Genomic DNA, 24,489 nt, shown 5'->3' on the forward strand with positions numbered 1-24,489 from the left:
ATGGTTTGGGCAAAGGATGAGGGCAAGAGTCACTCCTGGATGGCAGGGCACTTAGCGGCCATAGGGCATCATGCTCGACTGTTAGGACAGAGGGACCCGACCTCGTCTTTTCCAACTAGGGCGGCACTCAAAGGGTGGGCCAGAGTGATGCCGAAATTGATCGATCAGAGGACTCCCATAGATTATGACACTTTAAAGAACATGGTAGACGCCTTGCCCATAGTCATCCATACCGCCTATGAAAAAGCCCTCTTTGCAGTTACATTTAGCCTTGCTTTCTTTGGAGCATTCAGGATCAGCGAGCTAGTGGCACGGTCCAAAAAGGAGTCCTGCCCCAGGGCTATCTCGATTCGGGACGTACGCTCAACAGCGGAGTCAGCCGAGATCTTTTTACAAACATCCAAAACAGACCAGTCAGGTAAAGGTAGGACAATCACTTTACAGCGCTTGGGTAATGACAATTACTGCCCGGTGGCCCTGCTGGCCAAGTTCCTGTCCAGCCGCCCACATGCAGATGGGCTGCTGCTCATACACGCTGACTGTGCCCCAGTAACAAAGTACCAGGTGGACCATGTGATGCAAGGGTGCTTGTTCAGGGCAGGGTACACCACAAATGGCGCCAAGTTTAGCTCACATTCCTTCAGGATAGGAGCGGCCACCACAGCCTTTAGGGTGGGCCTCCCGGCCGAAGCTATAAAGAAAGTAGGACGTTGGGATTCCAACTGTTAGAGGAGGTATGTTAAACCATTGAGCGTGATACGCCCGTTGACCAGACCTGTGGTCAAGGACTTGTAATGTTGTATATAACCCGCGAACGGGGACAAGAGGTTATATTATGTTCCATAATTAGCTGTGAATTAGTGTGTGTTTGATTGCTGTGCTTTAAGTTTTTAATAAACAACAATATCAACATACTGTGTTTTATTGCAGGGGCAGAGGTGTGGGTGATGGGGCACTCTTATGTCACCAGACTGGCGAGATGGGTGAGGGCCAACACCTGGAAACATGGCTTTAACAACACAAACATATCATGGTTCGGCTTCCCTGGGATGCGCTGGGCAGCACTGTTAGGGACGCTGCGGGGAATCTTGAAGGAGCACAGGCAAAAGCCAAACATTTTAGTGGTGCATCTTGGGGGGAACGATCTGGTGGCTTTAGGCAAGAGGCGTCAATTGGACACAATGAGGAAGGACCTGAGCACCTTGAGCGGCGAATTAGGACAGTGCAGCATATACTGGTCGGAAATATCGCACAGGCCTATCTGGCATGGGGCATTATCGCAAGGGGCGTTAGAAGTCACTCGCAGGCGAGTCAACGCAGCAATGCGGAAATTCAGCGAACAAAGAGGGGTAGGTTTCATTAGGCATGGCTTGCTGCACGCCAAGTCCATTGGGTGCTGGAAATCTGATGGGGTCCATCTGTCCAAAGTGGGTATGGCGATCTTCCTATTAGACCTGGGTGAGGCGCTAGAGTCAGCCGGGTGTAGATAGAGGAAGACTAAGGCTAAGTAGTGGGGGCCCTGGGCGCAGCGGTTGCCATGCCCAAGGCTGTGGATAAAGTGCAAGGCAACCCCCCCACACATGCAGAACAGGCGCAGGAACAGGACCTGAAGCCCCAGTGCAAAGGCACAACTGAGTCATATGTAAGCCGAGGGGCCCTTCTCGGGGACTTGGTTCAACGGCACCCCGTTAGTCCTTAGGGCGGTTGTAAGCCTGAACAACCGGGGGTTTGCTAATAAACGCCCCGCCTGGATGGGCAAGGTGTGAGTTGACTCTCCCTTGTCTGGAGGGTGGGGCAGGTGGACGATAGGTCCACCGGTGGGAGGCTGGTGCCTCCCGGAATCGACACCTGGCCAGGGCCATGGTGTCCGCGTTATTGGCTCAACTTCAGGCGCCCTGCAACAAGGGGTTGCGGGGCTTAGGGGGGGTCGCCTGTCAGTTAACCCACTCTGTTATTTGGATCACAAATAAACCTGCAACTTCTTATACCCAAACTTCTTGTCTGTGTATCATTTGGGTGGCGAGGGTTGTGGGGCGAGGTGTACCGATGCAACTACTATGCCCAGTGGGCTGATTATCACTCAAGGTGGCCGATTTTCACCTATCAGGGCCGCTCTTGCTAACGGCTTGGATGGGTCACAGTAATTCCAGCAGCGAAGGGCAATGAAGATACAAGACTCAGCGCAGCCGAACGGAGCTGACTGAGACGGACTATGCAGTGAAGGGGCTGGTCCGGCAAAATTTGCCAGGGCTGTTTTTGGCTCTCAGTCCGGCCTTCCAATGATCTCAATATTCGATCCCATGAGAGGGTAGCTGAGAGTCAGGGATGCAAAAAAACCACTCATGACAGCAAGCATTTGCAATGCAATAGGTCTTGCATTTGTGTGACTTAGAGCTATTGCTGTTGTAAACATCAAAGTGGGCGCCATGCTAAATCATAAAGTGCGGTGGCCGTGTTGTAAACATGTAAGCGGGCACTGTACTGAACGTAAAGTGCAGCACCCGTGCACAGAAAACTTATGCACGTGGTGCCCCATGAAGCGGTCGCTATGGTGATAAAAAATAACCATGAAAGCGGGCGCTTAGCCAAAGCATGAAGCGTGGCGCATGTGCACATAAAATGTATGTGCATGGCGGGCCATAAAGCGGGCGCCATGCTGATAAAAAAATAAACATGAAAGAAGGTGCTGTGCTAAAACATGAAGCAAGGCGTCCGTGTACAGTAAAGCTATGCGCACAGTGGCCTGTAAAGTGGGCAGCGCTGTGATAAAATATCACTACAAGGAAATAATTAAGTAGTCCCTAAACCAAACACATAAACACCTAGAGCGTAAGTAAACTGTACTTGGCCGGTGCTCCTCGGCATAAAACGGAAGTGATGTATCAGAAGTACCAACCAATAAGGAGCCAGGAAAGAAGAGCAACGCAGGAGTAAACCAATGGCAAGCAGCAGGCGTATTACACTCTGTATACTGATTACAGCAGGTCTTGTAGACAGCACCTTCCCACTGACTAGGCGCGACCTAAAAATGAGGGGAAATATTAGATCAGAACCTACGTATTTAATAAATATTACGTGAAAAGTAACATAGAGTCAGATGTACAACTATCTTGTTGCAAAATGCTGGTCACAAAATTTAACAACCCTTTTTTGCTACCAGTAAAGATTTTTATGAACCAACCTATATAGTAATAGGTCAGTTCTTAAAAATCTGAATCGAAGTTCATCGCAAGCTCACCTAAATCATGAATATTAATGAGACAGGTTGGAAGTTCTGACTCATTACAATTTGAGGCCATTACAGGATGATGGCCTGCTTGGGCCAGCAGACCACCCTGTCTGCGATTGCCTGTCTATAAAGTAAACTTGTTTACCTAAAATGCAGCCTTGTTGCCTAAAGAAGACAGGTCTGTGCTTAAAAATAAAAGTTACTTTTTTTGGCTTTTTTTAAGAGTTGATAGTTGCCCCATACCTACTCTTCAAAAAATATTTGTTCACTTTCACAAAAGGGAATGGGTGTCAAAAATCCATAATGCAAGTGGCAGTATGTAGGTGCCAGTGTGTGTGTCTGGGAGGGGGGCGGGGGGCCAGACAAGGCTTAATGTACAGTTAAGTGGGCATTTTCTGCTATGCCCATGCAGCTGTGAGCAGACAGGTGGGGAGACTTGATATAACAGCTGCTTAAGCCTCTACAGCGATGTTGAAAAGCTTGGGCGGGGTGTCTACTGTCACAGAATTATTGTGTCTGGGGTGTGTGGACGCAATAATGATTTCATAATGAGCGCCTATCTTATAGTTTGGGAGAGGTTATAGCCTTACTGCTGCAGCGGTTGACCTCGAAACTGGGGAACCAGGTTCAAGTCTTGGATGGTCTCAACATCCTGTGATTCTGGGCAAATTACCTCATTTTCCTGTGCCTAACAAAAATGAATGTGTCCATCTATAACAAAACTGGTGCCCATGTAAAGCGCTCTGACATCTGATATCTTCAGGTCGAGTTTGTGCTATATAAAACAAAACAAAAAACTAAACCGCACATATATTCATGGATATTCAAGCCCATAGGGAGAGTAAATTAGAGTAGAGAAGGACAAGAAAAAATGTAAATAATAGAACTGAGGGAAAATATTAGACCATAACCTATGTGTTTAACAAATACATTATTTGAAAATTAATATGGTTGCTAAATTGTGGAAATCTAAGCAATCTGGAAAAAAAACTTACATGCACTGTTCCATAAATTTACCTTTTTGAAGGTAGTAGTTTAGTTTTCGAGTCTCAATTTCTCGTCATAGACAACCACTCATCGTTGCTACCAAGTTCATTCAATAGTGTCAGCCTCTGGGGATTATGTGTTAGCACCTGTGAGGAGCACCACTCGAGACATGATTTATTTACAGCGTTACTTTACATTTGGTCAGAAAGTAAACTTGTGGTGTTTGCCTCTGCCTCCTTCCATACCAACACATGACCAGGAAGAGGGAAAGTTCAAATTTGCTGGACTAGTAAAATTAATTGTACCCAACAAAGGACCCGGCAAGCAATGGGAGCTGTGGGGTTATGACTGATGGTACAGACAAAAAAGAGGACATTGTCAAAAACAATAGGTTCAGATTTATATTATTGTGCTTCTTCATTGATTGTATGTATGTATGTGTATATTATTTATTAAGTGCAATAAACACCCCACGGGTATCCTGGAGCTGCAATACGCATTTAGAGGACCAATTTTAATCAGAGAATCAGAGGGCGTAGGCAGTAATCAGAAGACAGAATCAGATTCTAGGAAACAACCATGTCTTAATCCTTTTTATTATTATTTCTGAACAACAGCAGGGAGTTACACTGTCTGATACAAGGTGGCAGCTCGTTCCAAAGCTTTGCCGCAGCAATGCTGAAAGCACATCTACCCAGTCTGAACCTATTAAATCTAGGAACTTTCGCTAGACCGACTGAGGAAGAACGGAGATGTCGAGTGGGTACCAGAGTAATTTTTCTTGCAGAGGTTTCAGTCCCAAGCCATGCAAAGCCTTAAACACTATTCACAGGGACTTAAACTGTACTCTTTGCAACACTGGCAGCCAGTGTAGCTCAGCCATGCATTTTGATGCAGAAGAATCTCGCGGTTTAGCCAAAGCTAATCTTGCCGCCATATTTTGAACCCGTTGCAAACGTTGGATCAAATATTTAGGGGAATCCAGCAACAGGGCATTACAATAGTCAAGGCGACTTAAAAATGCACCCTGCACTACTAATGCTCTGGCTGAGACAGGCAACAACGGAAGAATCTTTCTCAAGGCTCTAATCAGCCCAAAACAGCACCCTGCCGTTTTGTTCACCTGTGCCTCCAGGGTCAGATTAGCACTGAATAGAACTCCCAAATTGCGGACCGTATTGGCCGGGACCAAAGGAGAGGAAGTACCTAGTGGCCAGAAATTATGGTGGAGAGATAGAGGCTCCTTTCCTACTGCGCAGTGCATTATTTTGGTTGAATTGTAAAAAATTCAACTGGCGCCATTGCGCTGTATCACGCAAACAAGCATGAAAATCCTCCAACACAGAAGTTTGGGTGCCATCCAAAGAAAAAATTATCTGAGTATCATCCGCATAATTTATCAGTTTCACCTCATGAGCCTGAATTATGTCAATCAGAGGGGTGAGATATACATTAAACATAATCGGGCTAATAGCAGACCCCTGTTGGACACCATGGCGAATATTAATAAAGGTTGATTGAAACGGCGGAAGGGCCACCGCCTGGCGCCTACCCAAAAGATAAGAGCGTAACCAGGCCAAAGCGTGACCTGCCACTCCGGCCTCCTTGAGGCGGGTCAGCAAAATACTGTGGTTGACCATGTCAAAAGCGGCAGACAAGTCAAGCAATATTAATATTGCTGGTTGTCCCTTGTCCCAACCAAAGATCGTCCATCACGGTCACCAAAGCAGACTCCGTACCGTGCTCAGGACGAAAGCCAAATTGGACGTCCGCTAACTTATTATTACTCTCTAGAAACATCGACAGAGATCTGCTGACCCAGCATTTAAGGATCTTTACGAGATAAAGTAGGAGAGAGATTGGTCGATAGCTTTCTGGCCGTGGATCGAGAGTAGACTTTTTCAGGAGTGGAGAAACCACCGCCTGTTTCCAGCTAGATGGCACCTCCCCACTGGAGCGTGAGTAGTTACAGATCTGTCTAAAACTAGGGAACAGATCTGCAGCATATTCCTTCAAGATTTTATGAGGAAGAGGGTCCAGTGGGGAGGCGGAGGTGACCCCCTGAGCCAAACCGCCAAACTCCTCCTCTGGCAAGAATTCAAAATGATCCAAAATGCTCAAGTTTGTATTCCCAGCTTCCACCTCTACACTAAACGTCTTTTCTGCATCAGTAGACAAGGTGGTAATCAGTCCACTAATACAGCTTACTGCTACTGCTGGAATCGCTGTTTTAAGTCCATTTATGACAATATATAAGTGAATGTGACATTGGTTGATGAAAGTATAAATGAGTGAGTGTCATGGACAAAGAGATGTCTGGATGGACAGATGGACGAATTACATTTACGTACGTCAGAGTCAATGCATGGGTGGATGATTGTAGGGGTGGTTTTAGAGCATGAGATGGATGGCTCCATGAACGTGTCATGGCATGAGTAGTTGAACAGAGAAAGAGCAGTTTATGTGGTTCAGTGTCAGTGTGTGGGCAATGGTAGCAGTGTTGAAGAAGGGGCACTTGAAAGGGTGGTGGGAATAAATGGGTGAATGATAGATAAAGTGCATGACAGGAACAGAAAGTGTATGCATTGATGCATGACTAACAGTATGGGTGGGTGGCAAGATAAATGAGTGAATGAATGAATGGACAAAGAGGACGGGGCAGTGTGTTGGGGTAAGGACAGTGCATGAAAGGGGATGTGTCTTGGATAGTGACGAAAACAGTGGCTGGAAAATGGCAGTTAAAGGGAGAGGGATGAAGTGCAAGGGTAGCAGGGTAGATGAATGAAAAAGAGCACTGGTGAATATCTTGATTAATAGATTAGTGCACTTATGTATAATGGGGAAAGGAAAGTGTGTGAAGGCACATTGTTAGACCTGGTATCCTTGGCGTGGTTTTTCCCTGTATTTTTTCTTATGCCTTCTTTGTTTTGGATTTTGTTAGTCTAGATGCTTTAGCCACTTGCCACTGCTAATCAGTGCCAAAGTCACAAGTGCTCTCTCTGAACATTGTGACTATGGATTGGTGTTTCCCTGATTGGCTTGTTTGACTTACCACTAAGTCCCTACTACAGTGCACTGTGTGTGCCCAAGGCCTGTAAGTCAAATACTGCTAGTGAGCTTGCTGCACTGATTGTATCACCCACACAAGTAGCCTTGCAAAAGGTACTCAGACCTACCACTGCAGTGTCTGTGCACAGTTTAGTACTGCCATGTCGACCTGGCAAGCGCACCCACTTGCCAGGCCCTAACCTTCCCTTTTCTTACATGTGAATCACCCCTAATGTAGGCTCAAGGTACCCCTATGGGCAGGGTGCCGTGTCTGTGAAAGGTAGGACATGTTTTGATGCGTCTAACATGTTCTGATAGTGAACTACAGGGAATTTTGTTTTTAACTATTGAAAGGCTATCTGTCCCATAGGATAGAATGGGAGTTATTTAGAACATCTTATAAATATAACTTCCTGTTGTGACAAGTTAGGAAGGTGAAGTTTTGTATGCAGGAACTCAGAATCTAAAGTTGCATTTTTTAGGTAGGATTATTTTACCACTTTCAGAAAGTAGGTATTGTTTAGCCATGCTGTGTGCCTCTGCTGGTTTGTGGATTGACTGTCTAGCTTTGGAGTGGCAACGGCTAGGGTTGTGCATTCACTGTAGACAGCCACTGGGGGGCAGAGGTGTGTCCTGCCTTTCCTGGATGAATATGGGCTGGGCTGAATAGACCTGGGCTGCATTTAGTGTATGGGGAGGAGATTTCCTTTCACCTGAATGGTTCTGGTCTGCCTTACACAATGCCGTCTCCCCCTCCTGCCGGAAAGCTGCACCAGAGAGGACAGAACTGACTTTGACTGAGCACAGAGCCTCTCTGACACCAGAGTACAAAGAGGAATGGAATATAAATAATGGGGCCCAGACCCTAGAAGTCTAGATTACGTCTGAACTCAAAGGAAACTCTGCCAAAGAGAAGAGCTGGGAAAGCTGAAGGAGATGTACTGCCCTTTTGCTGTGCATTATCTGGGGATTTTCCTGCAGTGGCTGTTTCTCCTGCTTCAAGGAGATCCCCATGGGCTTGAAATAGAGCTTGCTTCCTGTTCTGAAGTCTCAGGAACACAAAGAAAGGATGTAGAGGTAGTACCTATGGGATCTTCCTCTTGTTAGTCTTGATGAAAGCCGGGGTATTTACGGTAGCCGGTTGAAACATGTTGACGTTTTGCAGAGTGGAGGGGTAGGGGGTTCATTATAGCCTACCATACCACCATCCACTGGTCTGTTAATGACCTTTTACTCTGTTCAGGGAATCCAATATTAAAGTTACATTTGGAATTCCCATGGTCAGTTTTAAATTGTTGTTTCTGCACCTTTTTCACTAGTGATCCCAAACAGTTTATCTATGTATTGTATTGTCTTCCCCTCCCCTATTGCTCCACCTCCAGCGTTGGTCTGCGCGAAGGTGTGTTAGCAGCCATATGATGAAGCATGACATAGATGTCTGTGTGTGAAGACAGTTTTAACACCCTGGTATGTTTTCTCACCCCTAGATCACAGTGATGTCAAGTGTAAAGCCCCCCTTCTTCATGTGTGTGTAAGTTGCCTCTGGAGGTTGCTCCTGCTGTTGGGATCTGGAATAGAGTCGCAAATATGATAAGCACTATGCATCCGCACCTGTTTCTGACTCATCATTGAAGAAACCGACACAGCGCCTACCAGCGGCTGGAGAAATTGCTGTACGCCGTACGCCGAATCCTGTGCACCGATCCCTGAAGTCCGAGATCACCGCACCAATTCCGACTCAGGGCCTGCTGTGCGGTGCAAGAACAAACTAATTGTGAGACCGCAGCTGAAGAGACCAACGCAGCGTTGTTGCCTCCGCCGCATCGAGAACTGATGCATCCCCCCATGCATCTCCAAATCTACAAGGACAACAGGGCTGCAGTAAGCAACCGACGCATCACCTTCCCTGCACGCAAGGAACTGACGCATCACCTGCCCTGTGGCTGTTTTTGGTTATGATTTTGACGCATCAAAGGTACTTTGTGTTGAAAGCGTTGCATCTATAGTTTGCTATCAGCAGACCTCTTTTTACCTTCTAAAAGTCGTATTTTGATTATTGTGTGCTGGATTTTTGTCCTTTTGGTCTTGTTTGGTTTACATAAAGATTACTTATTTTTCCACTCTGTTGTGGTGTCCGTTTGTAGTGTTTTCACTGTATTACTGTTTGCGTGCACAAATGCTTTACAAACTGCTGCTGAGATAAGCCTTTCTGCTCATGCCAAGCTACCAAAGGGGTGAACAGGGGTTATTTTAGAAGTGAACTCAGCTTTTGTTAAATTTCTGTTTATGGTCCAAAAAAAAATTGGAAGCCTGTGCTTGATTAATTTAGGAATTGTATGAATATGAGCCTATTGAGCCAACCACAAAAGCCAATTTTAAACAATTGATTTTTATATCAGAATGATGAAAATTATTAGAACATATGGCCAGTTTTTAGCATTTTATAACTGTAAACGTTTTAACCTGCTTTTTGTAAGATTTTAATTAATCAAACAAATAAAAATAAAATTTGAATTTGAAATTAGAAGTGTAACCCCCTTACCCTGAATAGGAAGAAGCGTTCCTACTCGGACAAAGGTGCAAACTTTGCCAACTAGAGGCCCCCATTTCTAACACACATGAAGGGTTTCGGGTTCAGTGTGACAGAACGGGCAGTGTATCGGCTAGGGGCGCTGAATGGGTAGGTGATTGAGTACATGTATGGTTGGGCGAATAAGGGCATAGAAAGATGGCTAGATGAAAGGTTCTGTATATGAATGAAAGAATGAATGAAGGGGCACAGGTAGTGGGGAGGCTGGATCAGTGTCACGATTCAAGCCCGTTAGAGAGACTACAAATCCCAGAATGCTTGCTGCAGTCCTTTTTCTCTCTCTACTTGTTCTGTCCGTTTTCTATTTATTCTTCCTCAGCGCCTGCCGCGGTGCTTGTCACCTGTGTTTGATCGTACCTTCTTTTGGACTAAGCCTTCTGTGATTAAGTGCACGTTACTGTGGTTAGAAGTCTCAGGAGATGGCCACTGGAGATTTATTATTCCCAATCGTTCATTTGGGGCGTGGACGCCGAGAGCAGCTGAGAGCCGCGCTGTGAGAGAAGCAGCGCCGGGGAGCCGCGCTGACACAGAGAGCCGCGCTGGAGCTGGTGAGAGAAGCAGCGCTGGGGAGCCGCGCTGACACAAAGAGCCGTGTGGTGAGCTGGGGGAGACACGTTGTGCTTTGAACTAGGATTACAGTATTCGGAGCTTGCTGCTCTAAACTCTTTAACTGTTCTCCCTTTACCGTCATTCAACAGTTGTGTATTCTAGCGGGTTGCTAGCAAAAGAAGAGTGTTTTGGAAACTCTTCTTGTTATTTTTGCAAGACTTGATTATTTACATATGTTTTTCTTGGCATTGGTACCTTGCTGAACATTTTTGGATTTCTGGAGAGCTGTTGAGTGGCTCGGATAAAGAACTCTGTTACATATTGTTTTTCAAGTCTGGAATTTAGAACATTCTAAAGGAACCTTGATCTTATTCTTTGAGATACCAGCCTATTGCACTGCAGAAGATTACTTGAGAAGCCTCTAGCTTCTTTCTGGATATAGGGGTCTTGGGCAGATCCTTTCTTCTTTTCTTTTACTTTATTTTTCCTATTTTGCCTTCTTTTTCCTATGCAAGAGTGGAAGCCTTATTGAGTATCTACCTACAACCTCTACGTTTGGCGTTTCTCCTGCTGTCAAGTCCTGTAGATGGTTTTTGGCTGCCACTTCTTTATATTTTATTTATCCACTTTTCCCCTTCCCTGGGTGGGGTCCTCATAGGCGAGTGTTGGTCTTACGCTCGCCTGTGGTACCGTGTCTAGGGAGGAAGGAAGCCAGCTTCGGCATCGCTCCTGCTGTACCGGATATCAAGGTTAGTCAATCTGGCTGAACACGACAATCAGAGAGTTGAGCAATGAGGAACAGTGAACAGGTGGATCAGTGAATGAGTACACTGATGGATAAGCTAGATCAGTGGGTGAGCGCATGAATGGATGAATGTGTGAGTGAGCGAGTGAATTGCTAGAGGAATAGCTGAATGAGTATCAGGATCGAGGCCAGTGGATGAATGAATCTATGGATGGTCTATTACAGTGATCCAAATTATATTTTCGTCTAGTTCTCACTCATGACACTGATGCACGCAGAAAATCAAATTCCTTTGTGCAAGAAGCTTGATAGATGTTTCACGTTATAAAATAAGTAACATACTATGTGATCTTGTGTGCCTGCCACATCCTAGAGTTTCTTCGCACCATTATTCAGTATCCCTGACTGGATACTGAGCTTTGCAACATCACACAGAAATTGATTGCATGTCGAGATTTGCCTCATCGTTCAGTGGGGCACGATTCACAGAACTAACTTAAGACAAAATCCTAAACTTACTACCATTTTGGTATTCACAGAAGGCACTTACTCATTTTGGTATTCACAGAAGGCACTTACTCATTTCAGTATTCACAGAAGTTAGGAGTCCTAACTTTAGGACTCCTAAATGCCTTCTGTGAATACCGAAAGTCTTAAAATTAGGATTTTTCTCAGTTTAGGAGTCCTAAAGTCCTAACTTTGCAACTCCTAAACTGACAAAAATGCTAACTTTAAGACTTTCGGTATTCACAGAAGGCATTTAGGAGTCCTAAAGTTAGGAGGCCTATCTTTACTACTCCTTAACTGACAAAAATCCTACCTTTAAGACTTTCGGTATTCACAGAAGGCATTTAGGAGTCCTAAAGTTAGGAGTCCTAACTTTACTACTCCTAAACTGAGAAAAATCCTAACTTTAAGACTTTCGGTATTCACAGAAGGCATTTAGGAGTCCTAAAGTTAGGAGTCCTAACTTTACTACTCCTAAACTGAGAAAAATCCTAACTTTAAGACTTTCGGTATTCACAGAAGCCATTTAGGAGTCCTAACGTTAGGACTCCTAACTTCTGTGAATACCGATGAGTAAGTGCCTTCTGTGAATACCAAAATGAGTAAGTGCCTACTAGCAGAGTCTTGAGTGGCTGTCCAGATATGCATTTTCTCTTACAAATTATCACTGTATACCTAGATTTGCCCCAGCACCCACAAATTCCTGATACATGTTCAGAGATACAGCTTCACTTAGACATTTTGACTGCATAGACGGACCACCACTATGGCACAATTATTTTTAGTATTTGTGTAGATTTCCACCCTTACTTTCCCAAGCTTTAGCAAAGGCCAGAAAGTAAGATGAGTTTTTAAATCCAATTCGCCTGAGCTTCTGAACTATTGGCTTACAAACACTACAAAGGAAATCCCTTCTAAGTGGTGCAGTATTCCGATAAGAAACATTTGCTCTGTGAAGCTGATCCTAATGCTTGGCAATAGCAGTACTGGGCAAAGCCTACATGTAATTAAGAACAATACGGGCACCAACTGGGGAAAGACAACTGGGTGAATACTTCTAGAATAACAGACCTATGTAATAACAATGTATAGAGAGACACAACAGGGTAATGCATTTCGTTCATATAACTGGGAGAGGGATGCTATAGTTTTTGATATAAGCTCAAGCTGATCTCACACAAAATTAACCAATCAAGTTCCTAGAAAATAAATGTAGGTTTCCATTGGAAGTCTTGGGTTATACTTGGGAGCTTGATTCAAGCGACTGGCTTCTCTCAGTAAAAACGTGTTTAGCACTTAACTGCCAGAAAAAATAAAGGAGGCCCCCTTGCTATGTTGGTCGGGGACATGGGAAATGCAAAAAGAAAACAGACAGTGTCCCACACAACAACCAGACTCCCTATATAGTCCAATCAGTTTAGAGCAAAAGTTCTATGATAGAACCCTTACTTATTTAGAAACCTAGAATGAGGGGAGGTGAACTATGCTAGTATTGACAGGGTTAAAGTAATTTATGCAATCTAAAAAAGCTTTTTACAACAAGTCAGAAACTGTTTTCAAGAGTTTGTTTAGAACAAAGAATACATATATTTTATTTCATTTCATACAGTTGTATAAACCATTAATATCTTGTTGGTACATTAAAATCATGAGTTACACAGAAAAACAATGACCATTGAATAATACAGCAAATTGTTAACAATTTTTTACACAAAATAATTTAAAAATGTTCAAGAGAACAAGTGTTGATGCGGCGTTTGTTTTTTTTGGGATACAAGCACCTTCTTCAGGACAGATTCTACATAAAGAGACACAGAATTACCACACAATAATAGTCAAAACAAATAGTTATACAACAGGAAACAAACTACATTGTTATATATTGATCACTGTTAGTTTTAACAACCCTCATTGTCATGTACTTTCTTTATTTCTTTAGTATATACTACAGATAAAAGACTCACAATCAACACTGCATTTGTTCACTTTTTACTCTCCCTGCTTAAGCTGTGGCTAGGTAAATAGGTTGGTTTCTAACCCCCGGAATTGACAGGTAGTCATTCTGGGTATTTTATCAAAAATAGAGCACTAGTATATATTTAGATAACGTACATCAAATGTTTGAACTCTGGATTTCCTCAGAGTTATAAATGCTTCGGGATCCTAATGTGGATATACGAATGCAAGGGCGTTCCAAGATTCAATTATTCTGGGTACGTGTTCATATGCACTATCAATGGAGATGATATGATATGCACTGATTAATTATTTATATTCACCACTGCCTTAATTTAAAGAGGTGTTATTAAGGTAGGTCAAAAGTACCTTGGATAAAGAATTTTCAAATGTTACCTCTGTCCAGGGGAGCCACCGATTTAGATTTGGTTCTTAAACTGTAATTCTGGAAGGGGTAACATGAATTATATAATCAATATCTAAACCCTCTATCCTGTTGTGCAGGCATAGGTTTATGACACAGGACTCACCAATTGAAAGTGATAGCACGAAAATCGCTGCAGCCGTAGACCTTTTTCACTTCGTCTATTGGCATTAAAATCTTGGGGGTTGACCTCCCGTCTTTTTAGCAAAATTACAACCAATCTGTGGGGAGAATTAGTGTCTCTGTTTTTTCTACCTGTGGAGATGGCTGACATCCTCTCTTACTGTAACAGACTATGCTTTTGCTTTCATCCGTGTATCTGCTGCGCTTGCCAATTGCTGGTCTCTTTTTGGATTTCCTTAAGCGATAGTTGTATGCGGTCATTTCTAGACCACTATTCTTTTCATAGCATCTTTTTTTTTAAAACATTAGCATTAATTGTTAGGAAATGTAATCTAGGTTTACAGATAATCGTGCTAAACACAATGCTACTCGTCTTGAATTTGAAACATCATCAGTATCACGGTTACTTTGGCCTTAAGAGGGTAATAACAGCCCTGCTAAGTAATTCCATATCCGTCAATACTTGTGTTGGGACATTAAATTGGTGGCAGGCGTTGTATTATGCCATGATTTATGTAAACACCCAACGTTGGATTGACTGTAACTACGTGACGTATTTTTATGGTATTCCTGCATATATTTAGGTATATCAGGGATCTTGAGCTTTGATGGCCAAGCAAAACTTGTTAACCAATGGGCATCCTATCGCACTACCCATGCACTTATGCTATTGCCAGCTGCATTCTCACATGAAAATGCTTCGGGATTCTTATCGAAGAGTATGAATTATTTGAAACATTGAAATGGCCTTATGAGGTTAATAACAGGCTCTCAAAATGATTCTATTTTCTGGAATACCTATCTTATGCCATTTGTTCGGTATCAGCCGTTATCTTGGGCTGGGGTCTAAGCAAACACCCAAGATTATCTTAAACATTCTTGCGTGACGTCTCTTTATCGTGTTACAGCATGCGTTTAAATATCCCAATTAGGCTGGTAAGAGACGGGGCAAAGGCCCAAGATTAGATTTAAACATTCATGCGTGACAAGTCTTTATCGTATCACTGCATGCGTTTAGATATCTCAATTAGGCTGGTTAGTGACAGGGCATTTTTTCCGGCTCCTAATGCACTTGCGATATTACTGACTACATTCTTGTTGCCTTTTGCTGAGCTCTAAGCGAACACTCAAACTTTGGTTAAACGTACATACGTGAGCTACCTTTACCGTATCTCTGCATGCGTTTCGATATACCAGTCAAGCGGAGATCTAGTTAATTACGGGGCATTTTATCAAGCTCCCAATGCGCTTACAATGTTACTGGTTACATTCTCGGGTATTATTACCTCAGGATTACTATCAAGGAATTGGAATATACAAAAATTGGGGGACATTTTACATAAGCTCCCACACTCTCCTTACCGTTTAGAAGGTAGTCGGCCTCCCTGCTCCTCCTTGTACAGTGTCACCGGTTCGGTCCCGTAAATCGAATCGAAATAGACGCGTTATTGAGGCTTTCAGCTTAAATAGAAGCTGCCTGCTCATTGGGTGGGCCTAAGGTCGAAGGCTATTGGCTATACTGCCACCCATGTCAGAGAGTCTTCTACGCGATGTCGATCACTCGCGCTTTTTTTAATAAAATTGTCAATGCTTGTTCAACATGTTTGTGGAATTAGAACATTACATTCATCTACCAAACTATTAATTTCTCATTCCCGCATCTATGAAGCGCTATTTGAAAGATAAGGAAAAAGCTGAAGTCTATTTCTACTAAATTGTAATTAGGGCTCCCGGTTTTATGGTATTTATTTTTTTGCCATTTCCGTCTGTATTTATCCATATTTATTTTGGGGGCATTTTTTCTGTATTTATCCGCATTTATTTTTGCCACAAGCAAAAGACGACGCCACACCTAGTATTTTTCCACATTTATTTCATTCCCCAAAAACACATGTGCAACTGCTTGTACACGGACACAAGAGCTGAGGGAACAACAAACCTCGCTGCCTTCCTCCTCACTAGCAGACTCTCTACTACCATCCTCCTCGCTGGCAGCCTTCTGACTAGATTTAAGTAGATTCAAATGCAAATCTGTCTTAAATCCTGTTCAATCCCGCTTGGCTTTCTTCTTTTCCCTCACAACAGACTCTTCTAGGAACTTTAACAAAAACATTTCAAAGCCCATAGGTTTAAATGAACTCAAGTCAAATACTGGTAGTGGCTCATCAGCAGCTGGAACCGTGGTCCCTGAGTCTGACTGAATAAAATCTTTATTCGGAGTGAACCATGAAAGACAATAAAAAGAGCACATATAATGCATAAAATAAATAAATAATGCTTTTCCAGGTAAAAAGTAAAATTGTTAAAATAGCGTTACAGCGACCATTGTAGAACTTATGTGGTGTAGAGATAGCATAGTAATAAGACCCCTACAACATTCAATAAGTAAAAGTTTATGAATTATAAGAAGCTAAAATTATAAAATATCTATGCAACAGCTAGTTCGGAGCAGGGTTAATGCAACGATCACAGAAGGATGACCTCATACCTTTTTCTAATAACGAATGCCCTTCTCATAAAATGTAGCACTCCATAGCATGTTTCTTTTACAGAAATGTTCTGTAGAAAAACTAGGCCTTCCCTATGGGTTCTCAATTCTACCCTCTGGAGAATGTTTGTGTGCACACCCCCATAGACCTGCTCCATATGACCCTGCAGAAATCCAATTGGTTTTGTACAAGTTAAGCAATTCTTCCGTTGATTTCTGTCCGAGCCTGTGGGGAAATCTGAAGATTGCCTCAATGTGCCTATTAAATTGTTGTGCTCTGGTGGTTAAAAGTGAGTTCCATGCAAGAGAAGAGCGGAAGAAGAGCCCTAAATAGTTAAAATAATTCTCTGTCTACAAAGCTGATTTCCCCGTAAAAAAGGTTTTTGCTTTCGTACTGCGAGGTCTGCAAGTCATGATAAAAGACTTGGAATAGTTGACCCCAAGATTCAAACTGCAGAGCGGAGCTGCAGGGACGCTTAGAAGGGGTGAGAACACACAAGAAAGCCTCGTTAGCAAATAAATGGTCTTTTAACGACCTGTGAAGTACTCTGGTGCCACTGTGTGTGTTTTGCCGCGAAGCTGTCTCTGCCGGGCTGACACACACAGGGGGGGGGAGGCAGGGGTGTCTGAAGCTCTTTAACCCCATGGGCGTTGCGCGCCATTAATCTGTCACCTGAGGCCACATAAATACGTGCCGAATTTAAGACAAAATTACAAAAAACAATTTGATGGACAGAATGTAGATCAATGTCTTACATTCACCCCAGTACAAGGATCTGGGCCTAAATCCATCGTTTTTTGCACTCCACACCACCCTGGGTTAGATAATGGCTTTATGCAAATCAGCTCTGACCCTGTGCCCCATGGGAACAGTCCAGTCCGAACTACACAGCCATATCTTTCCCAGACCGGAATCAAGCATCCGAGGACCGGACCGGTTTCGAGGTAACACCTCTCATCAGCCCGGCTAGCTTGACTCCAGTGGTGTGGAGGCTCTGGGACCCACGTCTGAGCTACCCCAGTACACTCAGGGAGAAAATTACAAAAAACAATTTGATGGACAGAATGTAGATCAATGTCTTACATTCACCCCAGTACAAGGATCTGGGCCTAAATCCATCGTTTTTTGCACTCCACACCACCCTGGGTTAGATAATGGCTTTATGCAAATCAGCTCTGACCCTGTGCCCCATGGGAACAGTCCAGTCCGAACTACACAGCCATATCTTTCCCAGACCGGAATCAAGCATCCGAGGACCGGACCGGTTTCGAGGTAACACCTCTCATCAGCCCGGCTAGCTTGACTCCAGTGGTGTGGAGGCTCTGGGACCCACGTCTGAGCTACCCCAGTACACTCAGGGAGAAAATTACAAAAAACAATTTGATGGACAGAATGTAGATCAATGTCTTACATTCACCCCAGTACAAGGATCTGGGCCTGAATCCATCGTTTTTTGCACTCCACACCACCCTGGGTTAGATAATGGCTTTATGCAAATCAGCTCTGACCCTGTGCCCCATGGGAACAGTCCAGTCCGAACTACACAGCCATATCTTTCCCAGACCGGAATCAAGCATCCGAGGACCGGACCGGTTTCGAGGTAACACCTCTCATCAGCCCGGCTAGCTTGACTCCAGTGGTGTGGAGGCTCTGGGACCCACGTCTGAGCTACCCCAGTACACTCAGGGAGAAAATTACAAAAAACAATTTGATGGACAGAATGTAGATCAATGTCTTACATTCACCCCAGTACAAGGATCTGGGCCTAAATCCATCGTTTTTTGCACTCCACACCACCCTGGGTTAGATAATGGCTTTATGCAAATCAGCTCTGACCCTGTGCCCCATGGGAACAGTCCAGTCCGAACTACACAGCCATATCTTTCCCAGACCGGAATCAAGCATCCGAGGACCGGACCGGTTTCGAGGTAACACCTCTCATCAGCCCGGCTAGCTTGACTCCAGTGGTGTGGAGGCTCTGGGACCCACGTCTGAGCTACCCCAGTACACTCAGGGAGAAAATTACAAAAAACAATTTGATGGACAGAATGTAGATCAATGTCTTACATTCACCCCAGTACAAGGATCTGGGCCTAAATCCATCGTTTTTTGCACTCCACACCACCCTGGGTTAGATAATGGCTTCATGCAAATCAGCTCTGACCCTGTGCCCCATGGGAACAGTCCAGTCCGAAACGATGGATTTGGGCCCAGATCTGTTGACTGGGATGAATGTGTGACATTGATCCACATTCGGTCCATCACCTGTTTTGTTTGCAATACCGCCATAAGTGCGCTGGGGATGCTCAGACGTGGGTCCCAGGCACTCCACACCACTGGAGTCAAGCTAGCCGGGCTGATGAGAGATGTTACCTCGAAACCGGTCCGGTCCTCGGATGCTTGATTCCGTTCTGGGAAGGACATGGCTTTTGTAGTTCGGACTGGACTGTTCCCATGGGGCACAGGGTCAGAGCTGATTTGCATATCGCCATTGTCTAACCCAGGGTGGTGTGGAGTGCAAAAAAACGATGGATTTGGGCCCAGATCTGTTGACTGGGATGAATGTGTGACATTGATCCACATTCGGTCCATCACCTGTTTTGTTTGAATTTAGAACAAAGGCTGGGGCAGCAACAAAAGGACCAGGCGCGTGGCAACTCTGGGCTGTAGCACTGCCGCCTGGCAAAATTTACTAGTATTTTACCGTTTTTACATATAAATACAGACAAAGGAAAAATTGTTTTCCGTCTGTATTTATATGTAAAAATCTGTTTAAACGGAAAACCGGGAGCCCTAATTGTAATATAGACACTAGTCATGCAGTAATTCATGTCTGATAGACGTCTTTCTCTATCACCTCATACTGTCAATTGTCACATAGTTTGGTGCATACGTACAGAGACAATAAAAACATCATTCAGCCAGGAGGAGCACGGAGGCCGACTACCTTCTAAACGGTAAGGAGGGTGTGGGAGCTTATTTAAAATGTCCCCCAATTTTTGTATATTCAAATTCCTTGATAGTAATCCTGAGGTAATAATACCCGAGAATGTAACCGGAAACATCGGAAGCGCATTGGGAGCTCGATAAAATGCCCCGTAATTAACTAGATCTCCGCTTGACTGATATATCGAAACGCATGCAGAGATACGGTAAAGATAGCTCACGTATGTACGTTTAAACAAAGTTTGGGTGTTCGCTTAGAGCTCAGCAAAAGGCAATGAGAATGTAGTCGGTAATATCGTAAGTGCAGTAGGAGCCAGATAAAATGCCCTGTCACTAACCAGCCTGATTGAGATATCTAAACGCATGCAGTGATAAGAAAAAGACTTGTCACGCATGAATGTTTAAATCTAATCTTGGGCCTTTGCCGCGTCTCTTACTAGCCTAATTGGGATATTTAAACGCATGCAATAACACGATAAAGAGACGTCACGCAAGAATGTTTAAGATAATCTTGGGTGTTTGCTTAGACCCCAGCCCAAGATAACACCTGATACCGAACAAATGGCATAAGATAGGTACTCCAGAAAATAAAATCATTTTGAGAGCCTGTTATTAACCTCATTAGGCCATAATAATGTTTCAAATAATTCAAACTCTTCAATAAGAATCCCGAAGCATTTTCATGGGAGAATGCAGCTGGCAATAACATGAGTGCATGTTTAGTGCGATAGGAGGCCCATTTGTTAACAAGTTTTGCTTGGCCATCAAAGCTCAAGATCCCTGATATACCTAAATAAATGCAGGAATACCGTAAAAATACGTCATGTACTTACGGTCAAACCAACTTTGAGTGTTTACATAAATCATGGCATAAGACAACGCCTGCCACCAATTTAATGTCCCAACACAAGTATTGACGGATATGGAATTACTTAGCAGGCCTGTTATTAACCTCTGAAGGCCAAAGTAAACGTGATACTGATGAGGTTTCGAATTCAAGACGAGTAGCATCGTGTTTAGCACGATTATCTGTAAACCTAGATTATATTTCCTGACAATTAATGCTAATGTTTTAAAAATAAAAATATGCTATGAAAAGAATAGTTGTCTAGAAATGACCGCATACAACTATCGCTTAAGGATATTCAAAGAGAGACCAGCAATTGGCAAGCGCAGCAGAATCACGGATGAAAGCAAAAGCATAGTCTGTTACAGTAAGAGAGGATGTCAGCCATTTCCACAGGTAGAAATAACAGAGACACTAATTCTCCCAACAGATTGGTTGTAATTTCGCTAAAAAGACGGGAGGTCAACCCCCAAGATTTTAATGTCAATAGAAGAAGTGGAAAAGGTCTACGGCTGCAGCGATTTTCGTGCTATCCCTTTCAATTGGTGAGTCCTGTGTCATAAACTTATGCCTGCACAAGAGGGTAGAGGGTTTAGATATTGATTATATAATTCATATTACCCCTTCCAGAATTACAGTTGAAGAACCAAATCTAAATCGGTGGCTCCCCTGGACAGTGGTAACATTTGAATTTTTTTTATCCAAGGTACTTTTGACTTAACTTTATAACACCTCTTTAAATAAAGGCAGTGGTGAATATAAATAATTAATCAGTGCATATCATATCATCTCCATTGATAGTGCATATGAACACGTACCCAGAATAATTGAATCTTGGGACGCCCTTGCATTTGTATATCCACATTAGGATCCTGAAGCATTTATAACTGTGAGGAAATCCAGAGTTCAAACATTTGAGGTACGTTATCTATATGTATTATAGTGCTCTATTTTTGATAAAATACCCAGAATGACTACCTGTCAATTCCCGGGGTTAGAAACCGAACTACTTATCTAGCCACAGCTTAGGTAGGGAGAGTAAAAAGTGAACAAATGCAGTGTTGATTGTGAGTCTTTTATCTGTAGTATATACTAAAGAAATAAAGAAAGTACTTGACAATGAGGGTTGTTAAAACTAACAGTGATCAATATATAACGATGTAGTTTGTTTCCTGTTGTATAACTATATGGTTTGACTAATATTGTGTGGTAATTCTGTGTCTCTTTATGTAGAATATGTCCTGAAGAAGGTGCTTGTTTCCCCAAAAAAACAAAACGCCACGTCGACACTTGTTCTCTTGAAATTTTTTTAATTATTTTGTGTAAAAAGTTTTCAACAATTTAGTGTATTATTCAATGATCATTGTTTTTCTGTGTAACTCATGATTTTAATGTACCAACAAGATGTTAATGGTTTATACAACTGTATGAAATGAAATAAAATATATGTGTTCTTTGTTCTAAACAAACTCTTGAAAACAGTTTCTGACTGTTGTAAAAAGCTTTTTTAAATTGCATAAATTACTTTAACCTTGTCAACACTAGCATAGTTCACATCCCCTCATTCTAGGTTTCTAAATAAGTAAGGGTTCTATCATAGAACTTGCAAGATTTTGCTCTAAAATGATTGGACTATATAGGGAGTCTGGTTGTTGTGTGGGACACTGTCTGTTTTCTTTCAGAGGTCACTGGAAACTTTCTTGACTGAATAGGAAGTGATCAGCTTCCTTGGCACAGACAAGAAGGGATTCAGTTTTCCAACAACCGTGCAACATGACAACTTTGCTCCTCAGATAAGAGTCAATCTCTAGAGTCGTGTGAAACAATAGACAGTTATTTTACTCAGTCAGTTGTTGTGCAGATTACTTTCACAATATGTAGAGAATAGAGAGACGGGCGTTGTCAATAAAAGGTATTATTTATTGAACAGTCTTTCTTCTCATACAAGGGAAATGAATTGCCACAATTGCAAGACTTGTTATTATAAAAAGTATGTACAGTAAGATGAGTATTGCGAAATAATACTGTAAAAGCATTGATATGGTTTCTTAGCCATACAATGGTTTAAAATGAATAAAACATATATACATTCATATATACATTAGCTAACGTACTCAACTGGTGCTTCTAACTACGCCTACCCCAGTGTACCTGACCTAAGCCTAATACTAGGGAGGGGAGTAAGTAAGTAGATTTAAGTTAAGTTGGTTTTGCCAAGGTTTGCTTCAAGAATTCTCTCTAAGGGTTTAGTCAACACCATACCTCTGGAATAGAATGCTGGAGGTCTGGTATCTCCTTCAGGGAACTCGATATCCCAGTCACTCGCAAGAGTAGGCTGGAAACGCCGGAGCTGGATTTCTCGGCAGGAGAAAAGACAGCGTCTCTCTCAGCGCGTCGAGGAAGAGGAGGAGGGGCAGTGTCCGCGGGTAGCTTGCATCTGCTGGGCTCTTGCAGGGGACGGCTGTTCAGGTCCTGTGTTCACCACACCATCGTTCGCTCGTTAGCAGCGATAGCAGTAGCGATAGTATCAGCATTAGCTTGACAGCAATAGCTTCAGCATGACAGCAACGTTTGCTTAAGGCAACGTTGGTAATATTTATACCTGTAAGGTGCCTTGTTTGACGTAAGTTTTTGGACATAAGACGTCAATAAAGATGTCACTAGGAAGTGATCGTCTATCAGTGCTCATTAGAGTTCTATTACTAATCAAAACATAGCAAGCGGGGCTTTCCCAGGTTGCTGAGTTTTTATCTTGTTGAAGAACTCGGAGTGTTAATCTAGGAATCTTAGATAGCAACTTCTGCTATGTCATTTGCACTAATGAGCTGCAAAGGAAGTTGCAGAGGAAGCGATTCTGAAACGTGACTCTGTTCGTGTGAGGCCAGAGACGAATTTCTGAATATTGCATTTGATCGGTTATGCCAATATAGGGAATAAATGGATTTATAGCCGTATAGGGGCATAAGGTCACAGTATCGATCAGGGTCCTAGATTAGAACGCGACACCCGCTCCACGAATTTATGTCCATCAATTACTAAAACTAGAGCAATAAGATGCATGTGTAACATTGCCCACCCCAAAATACATATATGCATTTGAAATAGGCGTATTTGAAATACGTGAAAATATAGGTACTGTACGTCTTTAAAGCATAGAAATCATTTAAATGATAGCATATGCAATCAATGAACGATTTTGCAAAAAGAATTACACAGGAAATATCTCTGAATACAGAAAAGAAGGGCGAGATAATTTCATCATATATAAATGCATTTCAGTAAAATGTGCTAGAGGCTGGTTGAAAGGTATTATGTCTCTAGATTTACCTAAAAATAGAAGTCGGAGCTTCTGTTCTTTATGAATAGGTCTACTTTAAGCAAATAATTTTTGTGCCAGAAAAAGGGGAAAATATTATGAAAAATAGTTCAATCCAAAAAATATTATCTTGTGAACGGGGGAATAGAGTTTCAACGCTTTTTGGCAGTTTTTGTTGATCAAAACTGAATGCCGAATTCAGAGTTCATGGGAACGCTGTGTGTCGGAATGCTTTTCTAAAGTTATTGTTTCTGTTCGGGTGAGAACATCATATCAGACAGGCTCTCAAAAAATAGGTCTACAAAATCAGGTGACAGTTCGACCAAATTCGATAGTGCTGTAACTTGGCAGGTGTGAGAATGATTGCTGTCATCAAAGTCGGGATCAGCAATGCTCACAGAAGGTCGTACCTGGGTGATGTTGCTTTTGTCACTCGCTCCACTGTTACCACCTAGTCGTAGTACAGGAGTCTCAACGAATGCCGTCATCAGGATTGGTAGCCGCTGGGGACAACACAATGCGTGAGCCGTTATCGGACTGAGCAAAGTATCGATATCCATTGGTACTGCTGATGGAAGTGCAAGACAGGTGTCCAACACGCACTCATCTCCGCATAGCATACATCGTAGCACAGGTAAGATGCAGGATTGCCATATAGGTCTGAATGAAAGGAACCAGGTCATGTTTAGATCTCTCAGCCTGGCCAATCCAAGGACTCTAGTTATTCTGTCCC

This window comes from Lissotriton vulgaris, chromosome 3_1, assembly GCF_964263255.1.
Source record: "Lissotriton vulgaris chromosome 3_1, aLisVul1.2, whole genome shotgun sequence".
NCBI lineage: Eukaryota > Metazoa > Chordata > Amphibia > Caudata > Salamandridae > Lissotriton > Lissotriton vulgaris.